Source organism: Alosa pseudoharengus, unplaced genomic scaffold (assembly GCF_046254945.1).
Source record: "Alosa pseudoharengus isolate Yale_2024_CS ecotype anadromous, Long Island Sound unplaced genomic scaffold, YU_APseudo_1.1 YU_APseudo_1.1_scf_2, whole genome shotgun sequence".
NCBI classification, from domain to species: Eukaryota; Metazoa; Chordata; class Actinopteri; order Clupeiformes; family Clupeidae; genus Alosa; species Alosa pseudoharengus.
In genome coordinates, this window is record NW_027468663.1 from 51,399,188 (window position 1) to 51,419,655 (window position 20,468).

The following is a 20,468-nucleotide window of genomic DNA, read 5'->3' on the forward strand; positions in this document are numbered from 1 at the left end:
GACAGAAAATGTATTGCAAGTAATGTGTTTTGTTTTTGTGCACTATCAAACTACTTTGTCATGCTTTGTGCACTGACATTCTTGCAAAACCATTCACACCCATGTTAAATTATAGAAATGTAAGTTTAATTGTATTGAAAAGGACCATGTATGGTCATGTAGTATATTTGAACACTGAAACCCTTTTTTTTTTTTTTTTATTTAGAGAGGGAGGCAACACTTGAAAGCTACATCAAGGACACCGGAGGATGGACCAGAAGACCTGAGACCAAGACGACCCAAGCCCTACCCGTAGTATGCTTCACTGACAAATGTTGATGTTGATGCTTCATCATCACATAGACCAAAGGTAATAAAAATTAATGTTTACTTATGAATATAACTTTTTTGTTAAAGGTCTATTTTCGAATGCAGAACATAACCCTTTGTTTCTGAGAATTTATACATTTGTTGTTTGTAGTTTTGATCTTTTGAATGACAAGAAATTAGCTTCAAGCTACTGGGGACACAAAGTGAACTGAAAATATACCTTTCCAACCATATCTTTCTATGATAGTTGGTACAGCTTCTCTACAGTCTCAGATAGCAGTCTCAGATGGGAGACACTTCATGAGTGGGAATATCCCAGGACATTACATATTACGCGAGTATACCCTTTACCAACGCCACTCTCATTCATGCTGTATATTCTGTTCACTTGCAGGTTTCAGAGAAGGCTGGTAGAGCTCTCTATGAGTGTGAGCTGTGGGAGATAACCCAGAACTGACAACCACCTAAAGAAGAGGTGGCGATAATGGCTCTCCAAGAGGAGGATGTGAGTCTGAAGGCTTTTATTCAACAAGGTTTGTATGACGATGAAGGAGTGTTTTCATACAGATGTGAAATAGCAGCTTAATTGGTTGTAAAAGTTTAGTAAAAATTTGAGGAGGAAACTAACTTTTCCTTTCAGTGTGTATCTGTGTGCTTCTCTCTTCTGTGTATATGATATATTAGTTGTGTTGTCTCATTTAAAAGTGTTAGGCTGTCTGTGTGGATTGCTTCACATTTTCGCCTTACCATCACAGATCTTTCCTGTGTTAGTAAACTGTAACTATTTAAGGGTCCTAATTGATTGTGCTGTTTTTTAGGAGGCACTTAGAGGGAATGCCTGGACCCTGAGAGGACTAAGACGATAATTGGTGAGTTTATTTTATTTGTATGTCTTTCTCTCCAACTCACTTTGTATTTATCTCCAATTATCATGATTTGTGTCACTAATATTTTGCATGTTCTTTTTGCATATGTTCTGTCTTATTTAGAGGCCACCCTGAAGCAGTTCCCAGGCCAGACACTCACTCCAGATTGCTGGGCCAGGCAATAAATGCCAAAGTGGCAGAATTGAGGTTCCATAACAAAAACAAAGAATTTCAATAAAATAGAATAAAAGATAACAGAAGTGTTGTGTGTTTCTTCCTCTTTATACTGATACTATGGTTGATTTTAAGTGAACACAATAGTGAAATATTTATTGATTAATGCGGAAAATATCAAACCATAGTAGAATATGAACTATATTAGAGACATATATGTCTGAAATATATAGATCATGTGATCAGAATCTTCATCAAGGGTCATGTGATCATGCTTCTTAGTGTCATATATTTAAATATATTTAATTATATGCATAAAATATAAGAAAGTGGCCAATATTGAATATTTACTTATATTTTGAAATATATTGATACATACATGTAAATATATGTATTTAACATAGATGTAAATATATTTATTTAACATAGATGTGCTTATACTGGAATATGTTCAAGCTGCATATATGAATATATTATTTTTCTGTATGGGACGCATGTTCTTTCATAGCGCAACACGACCTGTCCTTAACCATATCGCAACCTCTTGTCAACCTTACACAATCTGTTGCTGAAGACAAAAGCTCCGTCTCCAGATTGTCGTTATCAAATGCGCAGACCTCCTGCATGAGCACACACAGTATTGCTGCTCATTGGAAAACTGAGTTGTCTGTAAAACTCAAAATTACCATGTTTTCATTATGCGGATGAGGCAACAAATGGAAATATGAACAATATCTAGAATGTTCTGATTCGTTACTTTGATGAGGAAATGGGAAGTCTTGCAAACTTGATTTTATAGATTTTACTTGGTGTTGAATTGCATATTAACAAGAAAAAAATCTCCCCTTTAAACACTTTTGGCCTGAAGTAATTAAATAAGAGTGTGTTAAAGCCTTTCTACAATATTGCTGCAGTAGAAAAGAACAGCAATGGCTAATCAGCAATGGTCAGGGATGGTACTAAAATATATTTTTGTTCATCAGGAAAACTCAATCTCAATCAAGAACACTCTCAATTCGCCTTATTCACATGGCGGCCATTGGCGGCTAAAACGAGGCTACAGGGTACACAAACCATAGGATTGTTATGTTCTATGCATTCACCTGTAGGTGGCATTAATTATATAGTAAGTGTACCCTGTAGCCTCGTTTTGGTTTAAACAATGGCCGCTGTGTGAATAAGGCGAATACTCCCTTTACTTTGCTGTTTGCATCTTTTTGTACATTAAAAACCAATAGGTCGCGACCGCAAAAGCGGTGCTATCTCTATAGGTAAATATGAACAACGTATGACTTATGGCCTGAAAAATTTTTTTCACTTTAATCCCTGTTTATTTACTTATAGGCTGCGTAAGCACATGCCTTTATTTAATTAAGCATTATTTACTTTTTATTATAGGCTGCACAATTGTGCAAATGTGTATGACTGCTTCAGCCTCTCGCAAACTCAAAAGAGGGCAGCACGCGACTGAGCTTGAGAGTGACATGATACCCGTGGTGTAAATATTAACTTTCAGTGTTTTACTATGTATTTGTAAATTAGGCCTACGTTTAATTAAAAAGTGTTTCTTGCGTGAGTTCATTCTCTCATTCCCTCTCCAAAATGTTCCTGTTTTAGGCTGACCAAGTGCATGAACCCAGCATCGGTGCGCACGTCACATGAATCACAATTGAGAATAGATTGACCATATTGTACAACTGGAAAGCCTTATCTTAGGCATGTTACATTCATGACATGAAAAGTGGAACTTATAGAACGAAAAAAAACAAGTTAGGCAGTCGGCTAAACGTTTTAAACATGGGAAAACTGATGAACCCAGCATTGGTGCGTCGCATAAATTAAAACACAAATTGAAGCAACACTGACCATTGGACAATCCTACTACAAAACCTTTCCATAGGCATGCAACGTTTATGACATAAGAAGTGGAATATGAACGCATTTCATCACACCTGACAATTAAACGGAGCTGTGGCAGTTCGCGATTTGACTGATTCTTGAGCTTTCAGCGCAGTGTTGACTTGCATGCGCGTCTTTTTAAGATGGTGAGCGTAAACGAAGGAAAGCCCTCTAATAGGACGGGCAAGACTGACAAGTAGACGGGCCTAGGCCCGTCCGTGGCTACGTGTAGGCCTATGTCAAACAGATGCTTTCTCTTCGATCTCCACAAATTAAGCTACAGTTAATTCCTTAGCCGTTTGAATAAATTTGAGTTTGCGATTGACAACGCTACAGACAATGTTGTGATAAATAGGCTTTGTTCAAAATTGATACATTCAAGTTGACTTTGCAAAGTTGTGTAGGCTACCGCGCCAGTTTAAGTCTGCATGAACAGTTATTGCACAAGCCACCGTTTTGATTTGCTTAGGGGAGATGCAGGCTGAACCCGTTTGAGAGGCGCAGGGAGAGAATGCGTGCTGTAGCCTACATACGCACACGCATACGGTTCATGCACTTGGTCTCTATGAAATAATGTAGCCTAGGCTATCAAGGCTAATCCATATTTTAAATAAGCAATCATGGAGACAATGGGTTGTTTTTTGGGTCACCAGCGCATGGCGTAATACTCATTTTGCACGTTTATTTTTTAAGCATTGCGCCCAGGGGTGTGGCAATTAACAACCTAGGGAGGGGCCTAGCACGTTGTCTAAAAATCGCTATCATACACCACCTACACCTGGTCAGAAGTCAATGGCGAGTTGTTCATATGCTATTTTAAGAGCGCATGTCACCAGTCATATTGGCAGGTGCACGCACCATCCTTCTATTATTCATGAACGCACACCAGCGCACGTCCATGCAAAGCATTACAAATTGCACGATTACAATAGGAAACATAATTAGAACAAAGATATTACGAAATACTGTACATCTCATAATGAGTAGTTATTCACCATCATTTGCAAATTGGTAATGACGGTTAAAAGTGATTAGGGGAGAGGCGAGAGACACGTATGGAGCACAGCTGAAGACGCACTGTCACGAGATATAAACAAATCCTCTGCAGGATAAATGTTGTTTTATTCAGTCATTTGAGCAATATTAGGGTAAGTGTTGCTTTTTCCAGCCTATGTTTTCGGTGGTAACCCATTGTCAGTCAATAGTGAAAGTAACTGCATATAACCTTCTTGTCGTTGACTGACTCTTTGGTGAAGTTAGTTTCACTTTGCCAATGAGTTCAAATAGACGAGTGCAAATGCGTGAAGGCTATGCTAGGTTTTAGTAAAGCATGGTTTAAAGAATGACTTCTATACGGTCTCGAAAGCAGCCTCCTTCAAATGCGCCTTTGAATGCCAAAATACCAATGCATTTATTTGACATATCGCGCGTTGCGCCATTAAAGGGAATGACAGATGTCATTCTCATTGGTTTAAAATGATGTTACGCCCCAAACACACCCATATGACTGATTAAAAGACCCAGGAACACCTTGTTACGCCATGCGCTCCACTTTTGATAGCGAAACCCCTCCCAATGTGAACTGGACATCCTACTAAATTTGAATAGACTTTTGACGAGTGACGATGCACTTTAGAATGTCATGATGGGGCCCAATAAGTAAATAGGCTATAGACAGAAATTGTAAGTATGCCTAATTAATGACATTTAAATTTACCTTCAGACTACTTCGTTTCCCAATAAAGTAACGAAATTACAGTAACGCTATATCCCAAACACAGGCTTATTGAACTTAGTTTTGGTGGATGATAGGCAGATGTCAGTGCCCAAGCCTAATTTACCCACGGAAAATTCGACATTGTCTTTATACAATATATTTATCTGGTCTAGACATAGTGTGGTCTATTGGGTTTCTCGTAATTTCAACATACAGCTTTACAGAACAAATATTGATAACATTTTAGGATCAGTGCCATAGGATTCCCACGGTAGACAGGGTCTGTGATGACACCTGAGCATATTAAAATGGCGCCCATAGAGTCATAGAACGTACTTCAACTAGGGGTGGGCGATATGGACAAAAAATAATATCTCGATATTTTTTGTGATTTTGACGATAACGATAATTAGTTGATATCCTTTAAAAACATTTTTGTAAAAGTCCGAGTTACTTTACAGCTCATTATTTATGAATAGCATCAATACAATAATAACCAATAACCTAACCTGTGATACGTGCTATTTATTTATCAGGGGGGGATTTCTTTTTTTTTGGGGGGGGGTCCAGGAGAAAATTGCCAGGGCCGAATTTTGTTCCCAGTCCGACCCTGGATAGTAGATAATAGTTGATATTTATATGGATATTATCTAAGTATGATATTGATTATTGGTCAGTTATTTACACAGGAGACAGGAGAAGGGAAATCAGGCAGAAAGGTGGAAATAAGGAGAAGGGAGGGAAATAATAGGCCCTCACAAGTGAGTGAGAGTCAAGATGTGACACTCACTGTGTCAGAAGGTACAAGCTCCGCAGCCTATGACCCTGCAATTTAGCCTATAAATGCAACATTCACTACTCTGATGAGGAGAAGCAGAGAATTCCTAATTAAAGATGGAGCAGAGATCAGTATAAATATCCTCAAAACCAATTGGAGAAAAGGCTCTTGAAATATACAGGTGCATCTAAAAAAGTAGAATATTGTGGAAAAAGTGTGTTGGTTTAAGTTATAGACAAAACATGTTATAAATGATCATGATAGCCTTTACATTACAGCCCTCTATGGTTAAGTCTTTCATAGGCATATATAAGCTACTTTGCTCTTTTATAAATGTACCAAATGCCTAATAGGCTGTATAAGTGTGATTTATGCTATAATGTATAAATTATATTTATGTCAATTTATCTATTAGTTTCTGCAATATTCACCATAATTCATCATTTAAGGGGTTATTTTTCACACTTTTCTTCCTTGGGGGCATGCCCCCGGACCTGCATAGCATTTTGCGGGGGGCAACATTTCTATCAACACCCCTGACCTCGGTATTTGAATCCTGGCTACAGCCTTGGTCGTCTCAAACTTCAGCTTAGTTTTGTGGTTTAATGCTTATACTGTAGGCCCTACAAGTGGAAAGGACATTAAAGCACCATGCATATGTGCATATTATGCCATTATATGACAAGTCAGTCATCTTCAGTCACCCAACGTCACATCTCCGCATTGCTAGCCTACTGGTTGGTAGCTCATGATAACAGATGTAGGCCTGTCTGCATGCCGTTGTAGGCAAGAAAGAGACATAATCAGTCTTGACTGTCATGAAAGAGCAAGCCTTAACATTAGTCAGCAAAGAATAGTTCTTTTTTGAGTGATTATTTTCTTATTTTATTTATTTATTTAAAATGTTTTTTTTTTGTTTTTTTTGGTATATTGACTTAGCCCGTTAGATAGCAAGCAAAGTCTACTTCCAGACATGTGACACATTTTTTAAGTTTTCCTTTCATTTCTTTTCCTGCTATTAACTCATTGAATGCCAAGCTGTTTTCGGAAGCTTTGTCCTAGAGTGGCAGTAATCTAGACCATTGTTGATGATTTTTGTACAGCCACAGCATATTCTGTGTTATAGCTATGAACACATACAATGGCTCGTTTGAAAGGTGAGACTTTAAGATCTCAGTGGGTGCAAACCGTGTATTTCTACACGCCTCTGTTCCTGAGAAATCCCAAGCTAAACAGTGGCTAGTTTTCATCAAAATCCCTGTTTTTTTTCTAGAAATGGAGATATTGCGTCTTTTATGAGTCACTATCACCGACATATTCGGCACTCTGGCAAGGGCGTGCCCTCTTGCAAGCGCGACTCGGCCTACCACCCACTCCGCTAGGCCCGGCTCGTGGTGGAGATGGAATACCCTCAGCACGGTGTTCAGTCACTTCTTGTAATGTTTTTGACCTGTGGTTGTCAGTCATCTTGTCTTAGTAGAAAGGTGGACTCATCCAGCGTTGTCTGGCAAAAACGCACCTGCTGCAATATCTTTTTCTTCGACTTTTTCATTTCTCCCTTCAGCACTTGAGAAGTGTTGCCTGCAAAGTTTCTGGGAAGAGATCTAACGAGACCTGCCACCTAGTGATAAACCCACGAAAATAAATTACCTGATTTTGACCTGGCGTGCATGTCACTGATAGGCTAATCAGTGACTGATTTGAAACAAAGCGGCAACCATCAAAAGCCGAGTTAAGATCAAACATCCAGATAAAATGTCCAGATCTTGCGTTTTCATGAGTTTTCGATGGTCATATATTTCATTTCCATTCATCACAGAGTTCCCAAAATCACATATAAGGTGTGTTAGAGTGTCTAGTTTCGTAATTTAAAAAATAATATTAAGTTTTTGGCACTCAACGCATGGGAAGGAAAAACGTAATATTACGTTTTTGCCACTCAATGAGTTAAGAAACACAATTTTGTCTGTTAAAACCATTTCTAAATGATAAAAAAGTAAAAATCATTTTGAGTTAGTATATTCGTATAATATGTCATTTGCCACCGCTGTAAAGTGCTGGAAAAGCTTGAAAATTGACCTTGAAAGTGCTTGAATTTGATGTTGGAATAGGTGTACGAACCCTGAGTAAGGAAATTGCCAATACTGCATAGTTTACCTTTAATTATCAAGTGTAATTTCGTTTCGTAATTTAAAAAATAATATTAAGTTTTTGGCACTCAACGCATGGGAAGGAAAAACGTAATATTACGTTTTTGCCACTCAATGAGTTAAGAAACACAATTTTGTCTGTTAAAACCATCTCTAAATGATAAAAAAGTAAAAATCATTTTGAGTTAGTATATTCGTATAATATGTCATTTGCCACCGCTGTAAAGTGCTGGAAAAGCTTGAAAATTGACCTTGAAAGTGCTTGAATTTGATGTTGGAATAGGTGTACGAACCCTGAGTAAGGAAATTGCCAATACTGCATAGTTTACCTTTAATTATCAAGTGTAATTTCTTAATTATTTTTTTCCCCTTGGGGATCAATAAAGTATCTATCTATCTATCTATCTATCTATCTACCGCCGCGCAGCGAAGCATAGGTTCCTGCTGGAAGTGGTGTTGGTGGCTGGCCAGCATAGACTGTAAAAAGTATGGACAAAGCGTCTGTGACGTCACACATAGATTTTCTCAAGAACGGTTATGAAGCCGTTTATGGGGGGGTATGGGCGGCGCCATTTTGGGAAATCCTAACCCCGCTCACAGCATGGCCAATCCATATATGGGTAAAAGGGCGGTGCTTTGTGTGAGACTGAGCCAGCCGATGGACCCGCTTCGTCGTCAGCCAAGCAGCCTCAGCTATCTGTAACGTTAGCCCTAACTGCTACAAGATGGACTGGCACAGACTTTTGCTGTAACATAATTTGCTGGTAAGTTTGATCTGCTAACGTGAAGTTCATGTACTTAATGCCATGTTCAGACACTTTATAATTTTGTATGCTGAAAGGTAATATTCGTGTGAACTGTTGAAAAGTTGAGAATGAAGAGTTGAGTTTGCAGCTTCTAGCTTCTTGGTAAGATAAACTAAAGTTAGCTATCCCTCCCTTGCTTAAGTTACGGTAAAATAACGTAGAATAATTTAGCAGTTTAGCGTTACAGGTTAACCAACTCACATAGAGTAACTTAGCAGTTTACAGGTTCAGCAACTCATACTGACAAAAATGTATCTTTGCCTTTATTGTTTTGTGATTAACGTTACCCATCTCATATGCTCAGTGGCAGCCATTTCATTGTAACCTTAATTCATTTACGATATCAGCCAGCTCACTGTACCCTATTCTGTCAACGTGTGGTGTAACAAAATCGTAGTAGGTATTGGTTATACATCATTAATTATTTTGATTAACTCTTAATATCAACTTTTGAAATCGCTATATTGCTCTAAAGTTGTCAGTGGTAGCTTAGATGACATTGAAATTGCTCATCGGTGGCCATACCACTAATCCAATGTTCATGTTCGATTAGCTTGCCTTATTGGCTATTATCAAAACGTTAAATCCAGTTACAGTCTCGTGACGCTGGCTATTGCGTGTAGGTCAAAGTTCTCCTCCTTTTTCGTAAAATTGATTTTTATTTCTCTGGCTGTTGCAATTGATATCAATGATTAATATTAATGCCCTCAGTAAAAAAGCACAACAAACAGAAAGCAAACAGTTCCAGTCATGCACTTGGCTTGCCCGCCTGCACTCGCGAACGCGCTGACCACCGGACAGCGTAGCATAATATAACGGGAGACCACGTGACAACGGCAGCCGAAGCATCAAGCCAGATTCGAACCGGCGATGCTACTGGCACAATTCTTAATGTGCTCGGCAGAGCAACGCCCTCTCAATACTGCTAAGGAGGGGATGCTTTACGTTGTGCTCTGCATACATTAGAGTCTCTGTATAGCGCTGGTTATGGCGTGCAGGTCTGAGACGAGGTCCGCCCGTTCTCCTTTTCATCAAATGGACTTTATTTCTCTGACTATTGTCATTTATATCAATGATTAATATGAATGATGTCAGTAAAAAGCACAAAAACCAGAAAACAAACAGTTACAAAGAATAGCAAACACACGCAGCGGGCAGTCAGAGTTTGCGGATCGCGTGACCCGCCCCTGCAATCGGGAATGCGCGCTGCGTAATAAAGGGAGACGGCAGCGAGTAACAATCTGGCTGTTGCAATTGATATCAATGATTAATATGAATGCCCTCAGTAAAAAGCACAACAAACAGAAAGTAAACAGTTACAAACAGTCACGCACTTGGCGGCATAAGAGTTTGCGTGCCCGTCTGCACTCGGAAATGCGCTGACCACCGGACAGCGTAGCATAATATAACGGGAGACTGCGTGACAACGGCAGCCCTGGCATCAAGCTGGATTCGAACCGGCGGTGCTACTTGCACAATTCTTCATGTGCTCGGCACAGCGACGGCTTCTCAATAGTGCTATGGAGGCAACGCTTAACCTAGTGCTCTGTATTATATATACTATTAGAGTCTTGTAACGCCGGCTATTGCGTGTAGGTCGAGGTCCGCCGCGCGGCGGCGTCCTCCTTTTTTGTAAAATTGATTTTTATTTCTCTGGCTGTTGCAATTGATATCAGTGATTAAGATGAGTGCCATCAGTAAAAAGCACAACAAACAGAAAGCAAACAGTCACGAACTTGGAGGCATAAGAGATCGCGTGACGCGTGCCCACCTGCACTTGGGAATGCGCTGACCATCGGCACACAGCGTAGCGTAATATAACGGGAGACCGCGATGCAACTGGCACAATTCTTCATGTGCTCGGCACAGCGACGGCTTCTCAATAGTGCTACGGAGGCGACGCTTAACGTGCCCAGGGTCCGTATTCACGAAAAAAAATCTTAAGATAAATCTTAGATAAGAAAGGCCTGCATCATTCATCAACAGTGTTAACGTTACCTATACCTTTAAACGACAGATGACAGACACGCACCATTCAGTGCCATTCATAGACTGTTTAAAGATAAGAAGAAAGCACCCCTTAAGAAGTATTTTTGTCTTAAGAAGCCTTTGTGAATACGGTCCCTGTAGTCTTAGAGAATGAGATTGTATGCTTAAATCCTGAATAACTGACAGTTGGTGCAGGTGGCCTGGCCACCTGGCCCAGGATTCTAATTGCCGAATGGCCCTATTGTGATGTCATCAGCCCAATGTTAAGTCTATGGGGAAATTTAGAATAGTTTTTAATTAATAGTTTAAAAACTATAAAAGTTACAAAGATGAAAAAATACAAAGCACACATGTCCTATATAAGACCTATGCAACACAGTTTGAATGAAGTTTCTACGTTAAGCGGTTGAAGCTGCATTGAACGCATTAGAAGAATAACTAGAAATGCAATTCCAAGGAATTACCAGTGCATGAAAATGCAAAACATATGATGTAAAAAAGAGTGTTAAAACAGATTACATAGCTAATGTTTGCTAGTAGTTATGCTAACAATGTTAATAATGATAAATATGTTAACCATGTTACCTAGCTAACTTAACTTATGTTTGGTAACTATTATGCTAAGAATGTTAGCAATGTTAATGATGTTAATGATGCTAACCATGTTATTTAGCTAATGTTTGCTAGCAGTTATGCTAATAATATTAACTATGTTAGCAATGCTAACTATGCTAACCATGTTACTAAGCCAACCTAGCTAATGTTTTCTAGTAGTTATGCTAACCATGCTAACTATTGTCGTGGAAAAAATCTAACTTTTAACTCTAACTTAGCACTCTGAACAAAGAAAAAACAGCAGAGAATGGTCTGAGATGAGAAGTGGCCGTTGTGGCCTTTTATTCACAAGTCCTCCTGGTACAGCTCTGAAAAATGCACAGAGACTAAGTGTCGCCAGGCAGGAGTTGCGAATGATGGATGTCCTCTGCAGCGGAGACTCCACGACCCAGGCCTTGGGGAGAAGGTGCGCACGTTCTGAGGATTTTCCTCTTGGGGAAAGTTTTTGTATGTTATCAAAACACCTCCTTTTTTTCGTATGGCCAACCCTGGCCGGGTGTCTGCCCCCTATGTAAATGGCAGACCCCCTTGTAGCCAATCAGTATACACTCAATAAATTATATTGGTGGATGAGCTCACCAAGCTGTCACAAATATTATTAAATAATCTGCAGTAGGCCTGTGTCGTGTCTGCGCATGTGCACAACACCATCCTTCGACTTCTGCCTGACAACACAAAGTCAAAGTCAAAGTCAAAGTCAGCTTTATTGTCAATTTCTTCACATGTTCCAGACATACAAAGAGATCGAAATTACGTTTCTCACTATCCCACGGTGGAGACAAGACATATTTTAACAATTTTAAGTCCACAGACAAACATAACATTCAAGTAAACAAAAAAGTAAGTAAATAAGTAAATAAGAGGGCACATATAATGAAAAAATAAGAGCAGCAAAATTTGGTTGAAATTGTGCATAGACAGTCAATAAAATAAAATACTAGTGCAAAGTCAGGCCAATAAGAGGCTGAGGTAGTTCTGTTTGACCTAAGTAAGAAATAAAGTGGCATAGTGGTGCAAGTTATGTAAGAGCAGCAGAAGTGTTGTGTTTCCAGGACAACAACAACAAGTTGCAAAGTGTACAAGTGTGCAAGTGGAGTGGTGCAGGCGGCCATTTGTGGGTCCAATGTCCAGGATGTTATGTAGCTGAGGGTGGAGGGGGGAGAGGAGGGAGAGAGTTCAGCATCCTAACAGCTTGGTGTATGAAGCTGTTGGTGAGTCTGGTAGTGCGGGAGCGCAGGCTTCTGTACCTCTTCCCAGAGGGCAGTAGATCAAACAGATTGTGAGCGGGGTGACTTGCATCACTCACAATTTTGGTCGCCTTGCGGGTGAGGTGGGTGGTGTAAATGTCCTTCAGGGAGGGGAGTGAAGCACCAATAATCCTTCCAGCTGTGTTCACTATGCGCTGCAGGGCTTTCCTGTTGTATTCAGTGCAGCTTCCGCCCCACACAGCGATACAGCTGGAGAGGATGCTCTCAATGGTGCCTCGGTAGAATGTGGTCATGATGGCTGGTGGAGCACTTGCTCGCCTGAGTTTCCGCAGGAAGTACAGGCGGCGCTGAGCTCTCTTCGCCAGTGATGCTGTGTTGGTGGTCCAGGAGAGGTCTTCACTGATGTGCACCCCCAGGAATTTGGTGCTGCTCGCTCTCTCCACCACAGCACCGTCGATGGTCAGTGGCAGGTGTTGGGTGTGACCTCTCCGGAAGTCAACAACAATCTCTTTGGTCTTGCTGACGTTCAGCAGGAGGTTGTTGTCCCTGCACCACGTGGTCAGATGGTCGACCTCCAACCTGTATTGAGTCTCGTCGCCCTTGGTGATGAGACCCACCAGAGTTGTGTCGTCAGCAAATTTCACTATGTGATTGTTGCTGTAGGTTGCAGTGCAGTCATGCGTCAGCAGGGTGAAGAGCAGCGGACTGAGCACGCAGCCTTGGGGGGCCCCTGTGCTCAGTGTGATGCTGCTTGAGGTATTGTTGCCAACACGTACTACTTGAGGCCTCTGACAGAGGAAGTCCAGTAGCCAGTTGCAGAGGTAGGTACTGAGTCCCAGTTTGTCAAGTTTGCAGATGAGTTGTTGTGGTATTATGGTGTTGAATGCAGAACTGAAGTCTATAAACAGCAATCTCACATATGAGTCTCTTTTTTCCAGGTGGGTGAGGGCTGGGTGGAGGGCAGAGCAGATTGCATCCTCTGTAGACCGTTTGGCTCGGTATGCAAACTGGAAGGGGTCCAGGGTGGGGGGGAGAATGGATTTGATATGTGACATGACAAGCCGCTCAAAGCACTTCATGATGATGGGTGTCAGTGCCACAGGGCGGTAGTCATTGAAGCAGGATGGAGCAGTTTTCTTCGGCACAGGTATGATGGTGGCAGCTTTGAAACAAGATGGGACGATGGCTTGCTTCAGGGAAGTGTTAAAGATGTCTGTGAAGACATCCTTAAGCTCCCCTGCGCAGTCCTTCAGCGCACGACCAGGGATGTTGTCTGGACCTGTTGCCTTACGGGTGTTGATAGCAGCAAGTGTCCTCTTCACGCTGTCGGCAGAGAGGCACAGGGGCTGCTCATGTAGAGGGGGATGGGTCTTCTGTGGGCAGGTGCTGTTTTGTGCTTCAAAGCGAGCAAAGAAGCGGTTCAGGTTGTTGAGCAGAGGGATGTTGCTCTCGCAGCTCTGTGGCGCGGGCTTGTAGTCCGTGAGGGCCTGAATGCCCTGCCATAGGCTTTGTGCGTTCCTGCTGTCTTTGAAGTGGGTGGTTATCTTGTGAGTGTATTCCTTTTTTGCTTCCTTGATGCCACGGGACAGGTTGGCTCTCGCTGTTCTCATGCCAGTTTCATCCCCAGCTCTGTAGGCTTTGTCTCACATGGGATCTTCATGAAAATTCACCACACTATGTTAACCATGTTACTTAGCTAATGCTTGCTAGCAATTATGTTAATAATGTTAACTATGTTAGCAATGCTAACTATATTAACCATGTTACTTAGCCAACCTAGCTAATGTTTTCTAACAGTTAAATACTAACAATGGTAACATGTTAACTATGCTAACCATGTTACTTAGCTAGGTTGCTAGGCTGTTGCTAGGATGCTTGAGGTGGTTGCTAGGCTATTGCTAGGGTAGTTGTGGTGGTTGCTATGCTGGTTGCTAGAGTAAACATATTGGTTCCTATATGGTGCAGGTGGCCTGGCCACCTGGGCCAGGATTCTAATTGCTTAATGACCCTGTTGTGATGTCATCAGCCCAATGTTAAGTCTATGGGGAAATTTAGAATAGTTTTTAATTAATAGTTTAAAAAGTATAAAAGTTACGAAGATGAAAAGTACAAAGCACACATGTCCTAAGTAAGACCTATGTAACATAGTTTAAAGGTCTCATTCACTGAGAAACCGTTTAATACTTGTTACTTTCAAAATACTATAGCTCACTCCAAGTTGCATATGCATGCTGCACGTGAAAATGATCTTCTACCCCCATTGCCCGCATTAGCCAATGAAAGAAAATACACGGAAAAACAAGCGAATCAGAAAGAGCCCTTCCCAATGACGCCGAAGGGAAACTGATTATTCATGGCCTCGCCCACCTTGGCTCGTGACCGCCTACAGGAAGACTGGAAGATTTTGCGGCTAGGATCTCTGCAGCTAGTAGGAGCTAACAGCAAGTTGCTAACATGGCGGAAAAAAATCGTGCCTGTGTTATTTGTGGCAATAACACATCAATGTTGCATGTCTTGCCTTAGAAACAAGAGTTGAGGAAGAAATGGTCCGGATTTATCGTTGGAACACCACCACCGAAGTAGTGCAACATTAGTTCTGTGTTCCAATCATTTCGACCACACTCACTGCCTACAGTTAGAAAGTGGTTTTGCATCGATGTTCTGAAAACCTGGTTCTGTACCGTCATGACGATTGACCACCAGCTCACAGGCTGTAAGTACAAACTTTTCCACCTAACGTCTGTTACAAAATAGCATGTTCATATTCTTCACGTTAGCATGCATGAAAAGGGTACAAGCTAGGCTTAGGCTAGCCTATATTACAGGAAGCTACACCAGGCACATAACTGAAGTGTTCTGTTCGCGACGTGTAAAATCAGAGAATGTCTAATAGGAAGGGCTCTGGTAAAATCCAAGAGGAATGGTCTATTTTCCCGAACGTAGCCTACAGGCCACTAACACGCCAGGTGTAGCTACTTCCATTGATTAGGCCTATTGGAAGCTAATTGTTGCAGTACATAACGCGAACAGAAAGCTTCAGTTACGTGCCTGGTGTAGCTACACTCATAAGAAACTGACCACACTACCCAGAGATTTAGCTTGTTAAACCACAAATAATAATATTAGCAACGATATCTTATGCTCAACTAAGTACGGGTATTGTTCTAGTCTAAACAGGGAAAATCAAAAACACAATACCCGTGCACTATTAGGCTAAGTTGCTATCACTAGAGCTCAGGTATTTACACTTCAGTCTAATTTATGTCTTCTTGCCATTATTACATTGATCTTTGTAGGCCTACAATGATGTTTTGTTTGATTACTTGCTGTTTACTTGGTGTTTTTGTATGTCTTCCAGAGCACATCCTCATGTCAGGCTACACAGCTTTATAGCCTACATTAGGTCATCACGTTAGAAGCAAAGGTTTGTGATCTAACTTTTATTGTTGTGCTAGTTAATTTCTAGTCTTTTTCTAGTAGGCTAATACAGGTTCTTATGTGCTCGTCAATGTTTGGGAAAGTCAATTCATGGGTTTCTTCAGGTCACTTTCCACAGGTGTATAAAATCAAGCACCTCGATTATGAATGCAGACTGCATGGTGCTTGATTAATACACCTGTGTAAATGGACCTGATGAAACCCATGAATTGCATAGCAGATAGAACCGTCTTCTTGTGGGTGTGCTACTAGTACATCACTAAAATATTTTTGTTTCCATTGTGCCAGTACAGTTTTGTGTGAGATAGTGAATGTCCTGTGTACTATTAGTATCTTGTAACTTGACAGTAATACACATTTATTTACTTTAGGTACCCAAACAGAATACTTCATGAAAAGTATGAGTATTGATACAAGCACTTGGGATACACCATGGGCATGGGGGCCTGCTACCTCTACTCCCATCAAGCCTGTTCATCCAAGGCCAGCTAGAAGACCTCGGGTTGATCAAGAGGAGGAGGATGAAAGCAACATCTCCACAATAACACCTGATGGCTCCACCTATGGCCCAGCGCAATCAAAGAGCAATGTAATAGAATCATCACAGCCAACGAATGTGTTTTGTGTGTTGTCCCTTCGGATCCCCAGGACAATACAAGCCGAAACAACAACTCAGACCTTTTTCCCTAAATAATCCCAGCACCATCTTACAAAGGATCTGTAGGCCAGATGTCTGCATCGTCTGGCATAAAGAGGACATTGTTAATTCTGTGCATAGTTTGGATGTTCTTGTTTTGTGTTTGCATTATTTTAATAGACTGCAATATTACTATTTGTCATTGTTTCACAGACCACCTAGCAAAAAAAACAGTAGACCTACTTCAACAGTATATTACACAATAGGCCTTGTCACTGAACCACCTTGCTTATTGTCTTTGCACCTTGCTTATGGTGTCAGAGGATTCATATGATTTAAACTGGCATAGGTTACATCAGTGTTGCAAAACTGTTTGGATTTACATATAAGTTGGTTCAATATTGCAAACAACTCATCTATTATATTTTACCACATCTACTTGTGGAACACTTGATAGCTTGCGGACCACACTTTGAGTACCACTGCTGTATGTAAATATAATAAAGTTATTTATTGAAAATTGACCTGTTTTGTATATTTGTTTTAGGAGTTTCATCAGTTTTTGTCCCTTTTAAGCTAAAGGTTTATCTTACCTTTCATATCTTCTGTCTCACAGAGGGCCATAGTCGTCATAGTCAAATGTTTAGTGCATTTTGAAGGGAGTACATTATGCTAAGGCAGACTGGTTCTAATCCTGGGTACAGGGTCATACAGACAACAGGGGTACTGGTGTTGCCCATTTTTCTAACCACATGAGCAATCCCCTTACGAAAAAGTACTATAGGAATCTTATAGTATTTGGGACAAAATATTATAGTAATCTTATAGGAATAATTATTATAGGAATAATTGGGACATACTGTAAAAGTACTACTAATAACTCTATAATATCCTGTAACTGCTATAGTTTTTCTATAGTAGTCTTATAGTACCTACAGTATAGTATGTCCAAATACTATAGTATTCCTATAAGATTACTGTAATATTTAGTCCCAAAATAATATAAGATTCCTATAGTAGGCTAGGCTAATTTTTCTGTCATACGTGACAGAAAACAACTTGAGTAACGTTAGGCTAACCTCTGCCAGATGTCAGGCTATCAAAGCCATAGTTCTCATTACCGGAGAAGTCTTGCAGCACACATTATCTGCTTCTGTAGGCATTCTGGTACAATTCCAGCAAAATATAGCTAGGTAGGTGTGTTTGCATTTAGATCTATATATATAGTGGGCTATGACCAGGTGGTCTTTCAATGATAGTATCATGGAATTCAAACCATAACAATCTATTCCGATAGCATTAGCAGGCTAGGTCAGTGGCTGAACTGCATTTAGGGTGCTTACCTGTGTTGTGAAGTAAAATATCTACTAGGAAGATTGCAAAGACTTTTGACTGTGTAAAGAAATAGGTCTTTATTTTAAAACGTTTCCAACTGTTTATTACTTGAAAGCAAGATGACGTTCATTGTCACAAACGTTTACCTCTTTTAGGAGACATTTTAAGCTGACAGGCAATTGTTACCATTCTATTAAACCAACGTTCACCGACAAACGATCAGGAAGCGGTTCTTCTTCCTACTCGGATACTAGGATGAAACACTTGAAGTTGTATCTCCGAAGACATTTTGTGCAACAGTTTTTACTCGAGTTTTAGCCAGGTTTTAGCACTGTAAAGTTGAATATGGAGCATAGCACAGGCAGAATCGGATGAGGACACACTAGAGGAAGCGTCACAGTACTGTTAGCCAATCAGAGGTGAATTCATTAGCATGTCATTAATATTCATGACTAGAGGCGAAATCCAGTCGTTCCTCCCCGCCCACCTTCCCCACCAAACTAGAACAGCATGAAACAGACGCAGGACAGCATTTTTTTCACCAAAACCGGCTCACAGGGCATTCATCAATACCACTGCAAAATTAATGAAAAAACGATGAGATGAGACCTTTAAATGAAGTTATTACGTTAAACAATTGAAGCTGTATTAGCTGTGTTAGTAGATAAGAAGACGAAGCCTAGGAAGAACAGTGCAGTGCATTTTCATGCACTGTAATAATAAGAAGCCCAGGAAGAACAGGCACTGTAATTAATTCTAACAAAAATCTCAATGCAGTGTAAAAAAGAGCATCATGGATGATCTTGCAAAGGAGCTTCCTATATTTTCCAACTGTATCGTCATTGCAACACATTTCTCATCTCAACTAATGCACCTTAAATTTACTCATACAGGCTTTGGTAAATATTTACCTTTGGTATGACTGGTGAACTTTGTAACAAAAGGGCATCTGTCTCATTGAAAACAGGATACTCTCATTTATGTATCTCTCGCTGTGTGTAAGACAGAGAAAGAGAGAGAGAGAGACATTATAAAAGCGTGTCAGTTCTTATATTTTTAACATTCTGTAAAACTGCTCTGAAAATGAATGTAAACACATCACAGACGAGAAGCCTACTATATAATATCTTACTCTGGAATAGGCTGTGAAGATGCAATATTCTCATTTGACCACCAGAGAGCACTGACAACAGAGTGCTAACAGAGACATGACTGCAAGGATGATCAGGCCTTTGGTGTTTTATGCTTATAAGGGGCAGCCGTGGCTTACTGGTTAGCGCTTCCGGAGGGTTGCCAGTTCGAACCCCGACCAGTAGGAACGGCTGAAGTGCCCTTGAGCAAGGCACCTAACCCCTCACTGCTCCCCGAGCGTTGCTGTAGCAGGCAGCTCACTGCGTCGGGATTAGTGTGTGCTTCACCTCACTGTGTGTTCACTGTGTGCTGTGTGTGTTTTACTAATTCACGGATTGGGATAAATGCAGAGACCAAATTCCCTCACAGGATCAAAAGTACTGTTGGAGCCAAAATAGCTTTGTAAATATAATTGGGTGTTTGCCAATCTTGTATATTTTTTTAACAATACAATTACTTAAGATTTTAACTAATCTTAAGTAATTGTATTGTTCTAAATTCTGTAATGATATTATTATTATTATTATTATTATTCAAACAGTAGGCCTATAACTACAAGTCCATCACACCGCACGCAGCCACGTTCTTAGAACGCACCTTTGTTATTGTTCGTTTAATGCTGTTATTTCATTTGAGGGCTTTACAAGTACAGAGCAACACAGTTTTCTTACCGTAGTGTAGCGTATTAGTTTTGAGAAATAACAATCAGTTCTTTTTATGTACTGTGGTGATTACTACATTGGACAACTGGAATAAACTACTTCCTGTTGATACGGAATTCTGTGGACCTATTTCCTCAACGCTGCACACGAGTGAAGAAATTGCTTCTGTTTAGAAACATCAGCATAGCCCTCACATTAGTATGAAAACTTCCTCCAAGTGGAAGAAGGACTTAACAATACTTATACTTATTGTGCCTGGATTAATAGACAAAGCACTACTCTGCAGACAACTCATTCAAAAGTTCTTTTAATAGTGTGAGTATACCATTGTCAAGCATTAACTGCTCATCATTCATACTGTACATCCATCACTTCATTCATACGCACACAAGGAGACAACACTGCAGACATTACATGGCTTTCCCACATGCCTGATAACAATTCTGTGCACAGCCGCTCAGCCTTGCCTGTATTTAAATAACATAAATATACTGAACATACTCAAGCAGTGTCAGTTATGTCACCCCAGGGAAGTGATGCAGTTGAAATACAAATTTAGTTCTCTCAAAGCAGCACTAGTTCATGTCCACCAGCAAGGTGGGTTTGGAGTGGCTTGTGGTGTCACTAGTCTTCCTGTAAAACACGGTTGTACCTCCAGCAGCTTTGATGGACATGCAGAGAGAGACAGAGAGAGAGAAAGAAAGAGAAATGGACAGTGGCAGGTGATCTTGATCAGTGTATTGTTTTTGGTGGG

The 20,468-nt window shown here is 40.5% G+C and overlaps 1 long non-coding RNA gene across 1 annotated transcript; it reads left to right on the forward strand.

Annotated features, from left to right (window-relative positions):
* Window positions 1–209: 209 nt before the first annotated feature.
* Window positions 210–1,382, forward strand: LOC143135391 (uncharacterized). The gene is made up of 4 exons (XR_012988927.1): window positions 210–349; window positions 704–842; window positions 1,128–1,178; window positions 1,299–1,382. It is a non-coding gene; the product is annotated as an uncharacterized LOC143135391 (long non-coding RNA).
* Window positions 1,383–20,468: the final 19,086 nt, after the last annotated feature.